Here is a 4,522-nt window from a genome sequence, read left to right as displayed (position 1 = left end):
GCAATCTCCTACAATAACTGAGCCACCAGGGTATCTCTTTTGCCTAAGATACTCTCAAAATCAAGCAAAGAACTCTTACAACAATCCAACAAAACTGAATCTGTAAATCCCTGAGCAGTGAGGAGATAATCTATCCAAAGCAAAGCCTATTCTATACTGACCAGACCACCTTTGTCACCGCGGCTCTAATGTATTACCAATAAGCCTATTACATACTGGCCATACCACCTTTGTCACCGCAGCTCTAATGTACTACCAATAAGCCACAAGTGTGGAAGGTAAACCTAAGGTATCACATAGGACCCCTCATTTCCAGTTGGCTCCCAACCATCTGAGGCGCTCTCCTTATGGCAAATTCCACCTTAAACCACAAAGACCTAGTGGCCGGGCAATGCCACATCACATGTAGAACATGCTTCACCGCTTTCCACAAAGGCCCGAGCACATTGGGTTTACCATGAACCTCTTCCTGAGCTTTGCCTACAAAGGTAGCCAGTTATGTAGAAGCTTCTACAGTAGGAAACAACATTGTCCAAGCCTATAATCTTTCCATATGCTTCTGAAAAACTCCCTTCCACTACCCAGAGGACCTCCTTAACCCCCATACTTTATTCAAATCATGAACCTCAACACATTCCTTCACCAAATGACTCTGGCAGAGATCTTATTCATGCAAGTCGTACCACTGTTTTGGCCTCCATCTCAAAAATTCAACATAGCTAGCTGGATGGCTGGGATTGTACAATGTAACTCGCTAGGCTAACCACTCTTGTTAATTGCTAAATCAATCTTCCCAAAATGATTTCTTAATAAATTTTTGTCACTCTTATGTGTTTTGTATACTTATAAACACTTTGTAAAAAGTGATAGCTCATTGAAATCTTTTTTTTTAAAGGCATGCTAAATAAAGTTTCAAATCTGAGTGCTCTCTGCGTGAAACTCTGTGTTACTATACATTTGTGAGCATTTTGTAATCACATGTAATAGTTTTTTGTGCTCCTTATATTCTTTTAAAATAGTCCTATGACTCTACCTTAAGCTCAAGAGCAAAAGGCGCATCTTCATCAAGTTGTGATTTTTTTGCCAAAACCTCAAAAAGACACTTTTATGTCCTATTATGCTACCAAACTAATGTTAAGCATCGCTCTGCTCTACTAGTGTAGGCTACAGGCATGTCCCCTTATGACGTCCAATTTTTATAAATGGCCTTTTTTTGGGTTTGACTAGCTCTATAAATATAAAATATCCTTTTTACAAAAAAAAAGAATTTGTCTTCTATGAAAGATCCATACTCGGGTGATGCTCACGAACCATAAGAGTGGTAGCTAACCATATTAAAGTTGTTCTTTAGGCGTTGCTATCAATAAAGTTTTTGGTCTTGCAAATTCCTAATAAACCCTTGTTTAAGTCATGACATAAGATTTATAATGACATTGGTGAGTACCAGAGAGCATAAGTGTTTTAGATATCACTCATAAGCTACTCCTTACTTTTTATTTTAGCACTATCTACATTCAAAAAAACAACCAGCCTTGCATTATTGGATGTATATTTTAAAAAGTTACAACAATGGTAACATGTATTTTTTATGTAATGTGTCACTAATATATATCATGCTCTATAGTTTTTACAAGTATTGTTATCCTCTCTCATCACATGTACATAATATGTAGATAGAATACTATGCATGGAAGCTTCAAATGTCCCCACAAGCTACTCATTCCTTGCATCGTAAGTGGGCCCCAATTTTTTTTTTGTTGAAGGCCCTTCCCCCAACACAAGATGAAGACAATACTCTATAAAACAATCTTAAAAAACATGAAAATGTTCTTGAGGAAAAAAAAACATGAAAATGGTCCTCAAAGTGGACCTAGACATTGGAATCTTCTAGAACACACTTTGAGGATGCTTTTAAATACTCATGAAGAATTGAGTCACTCTCATCCCCAACAGAAGATGAAGACAATAGACTACAAGCAATATAAAAGGACATGTAAATGCTCATGAGGATTTGGCCTCCCGATGCATCAACCAACAAAATCTTCAGGAACACACTTTTGAGGATGCTAACGTGAAGAATTTAGTCACTTTTGACGTATTATTATTGCTCTTGCTCTTCGATCACTCTTGAGGTGACCCACATGTACCCTAACTCTCAAAAATTCTTTTATGGTTTGTAGATGCTTAGAAGCTTCTTTTCCATTACTTTTTAGCTAGCCAAATTAGAGGAAGCACATTATGTGATCACTTGTTCTATTGTCTTATTAATCGTCTTACATTATTATGATCATTTTTGTTTTGCAACTCACTCACACGGCTTGCTCAAACCTGCTTCCAACCTCCACGAGGTCCTTCCTTGTGTGAGTAGACTTTTCTTAATCCTTTTCTTAATTAAATCCTGAGAACCCACCTTATATATAGCCTACCTACTCTCAGAACATACAGATCCCTCACTCTCAGCAAACTTCAGCTATCATGGAAACGTCGCCTGCAACTCCCCACGCACTCATCGTCCCTGCGGCTGGCCAAGGCCACATCAATGGCTGCATGCTCCTCGCCCGCTCCCTCTCCTCCCTCGGCTTCTCCATCTCCTTTGTCTACTTCTCTTCCGAGTACACCCATCTCCTCCACAAACATCGCCTCTCCTCCCCCCTTCACCCCTCCATCCAAATCCATGTCGTTCCAGATGGTTTCCAGCCCGGCCAGCACCACTTCCTCTTCGACTTCACCCCCTCCATGCGCCGAGGCCTCGAGCAACTCCTTGAGAAGCTTAGCCTGGAGAATCCCGTCACCTGCATCGTCTCAGATTCCTTCGTCCCAGACACTCAGGATGCAGCCGATAATTCGGAATCCCCAGGATTGATTACTGGACCTCGACTGCAAAGGCGTATTTGATGATTCGTAACCTTCCTCAGCTCTATTCAAAGGGATATCTCCCTCTTAACGGTAGGATGGCCTTGATCTTTAAAAATAAAAGATTTGAGTTGTAAAGGTCTGTTCTGTTCACCCTTCTTCGTTTGACGGTTTGGCAGGTTCAGCTGCCCGCTGGAAAAATGACAACGCAATCACGATTGACTGTATCCAGAGTCTTCCCGCTTTTCCGCTCGACCATTATCCTCAAGACCTGCTTGTTGCTGATCCATCCGGTATCCTCGCTCGATTCTTGATGAACGTTAGTTCTCGTATGAAAGCCGCAGAACGGGTTCTCATCCATACAATATCTGAGCTAGAACGCGATGCCTTCGAAGCTTTCAGGGTGGCTCAAATTCCAGCGTACGGGATCGGCCCATTGCTTCACTACGCTTCGTCAGGCCGTCGACCAAATGACACGGCCAACGAGCACGAGTGCTTAAAATGGTTGGATACGCAGGCCGATTCGTCCGTCATCTATGTGGCTTTTGGAAGCTACGCGACTCTGTCTTGGGAGGAGATGAAAGAGCTGGCCTATGGGCTCGAGGCAAGTGCACAGCCGTTCTTATGGGTAATCAGGACAGATGCGTATGAGGGTGCAGCTGGTGAGGTAGCGGAAGTCTTGCCGGAAGGTTTTTTGGAAAGGACGGAGGCAAGAGGTAAGATCATAAAGTGGGCACCGCAAGTGGAGGTGTTGGGGCATGCGGCGGTGGGGGGATTCTTGACGCACTGTGGATGGAACTCAACGATGGAGAGCTTATGGGCGGGGGTGCCGATGCTTGGCTGTCCGCGGGTGGCGGAGCAGAGGTCGAATGCAAGCTACATAGAGCGAGTATGGAAGGTAGGATTTGAGCTGGAGAGGACGGAGGAGGGAGGACTAGCACGGAGCCATGTAGAAAGAGGGGTGAGGAGACTGATGCAAGAGACGCAAGGGGAGAAGGCAAGACTCAAAGCCAAAGAGACGATGGAAGTGGTGAGAAGATCTTCTCAGGAAGGCGGCCTCTCTTTTGCTAACTTGCTTAAGTTTTACAAGGACATGAGCTTACTCTGCCCTTATGTCCAATGAGTTGTTTCTTAATGTTTTCTTTAATTATAATGTTTCTATTAGCAATATCCCTCCTTAGAGGGAGTGCTTGTAGTTCTAAGGAGTGCTATAGTGGAGGATTGAAACTTATTAGCATTGCCTCCTTAGAGAGAGTGTTATAGTGTAATTGAAACTTATTAGTATTTCCTCCTTAGAGAGAGTCTTGTACTTTAATTGCCATTTCTTGAGATCATCCTACAAAAACTTTTTTTTTATCCCTTTTAAAAATTATTTGCTTGTTCTTTTGAATCCAAAGCATTGGCTTTAGCAATATATAAGGAGGCAGTGCCCCGTGCCCACGTGCACTTACGCACTCTTGTTAACTAATTATTAGCTTCACTAAAAGGTTTTGTCAAGATAAGGGAGCAGGATGCTCCAACACAGTGCATGACATTGTGTGGGTAAAGCATATATAGTTGAGATAGATTTAATCGAAACTAACTGAGTTCTTAGTTAATTAATTAATTTTTCTAGAATCTCTCTATGAATTCATAATTTACTAAGTAAATTCTGAATAAATGGAAAGTA

At 42.1% G+C, this 4,522-nt stretch overlaps 1 pseudogene across 1 annotated transcript; it reads left to right on the top strand.

The window, feature by feature from the left end:
- The first annotated feature begins 2,437 nt into the window (after positions 1-2,437).
- On the top strand, positions 2,438-4,184 carry LOC147894562 ((R)-mandelonitrile beta-glucosyltransferase-like; annotated as a pseudogene). The gene is made up of 2 exons (XR_015542131.1): positions 2,438-2,946; positions 3,033-4,184. The product of XR_015542131.1 is annotated as a (R)-mandelonitrile beta-glucosyltransferase-like (transcript).
- The last annotated feature ends 338 nt before the right edge of the window (positions 4,185-4,522 follow it).

Source organism: Dipteris shenzhenensis, chromosome 14, assembly GCF_047967505.1.
Source record: "Dipteris shenzhenensis isolate YYH24624 ecotype China chromosome 14, Dip_SZ_1.0, whole genome shotgun sequence".
NCBI classification, from domain to species: domain Eukaryota; kingdom Viridiplantae; phylum Streptophyta; class Polypodiopsida; order Gleicheniales; family Dipteridaceae; genus Dipteris; species Dipteris shenzhenensis.
The sequence above is the reverse complement of the archived record's forward strand: the minus strand, read 5'-3'. Positions and strand labels throughout refer to the sequence as shown.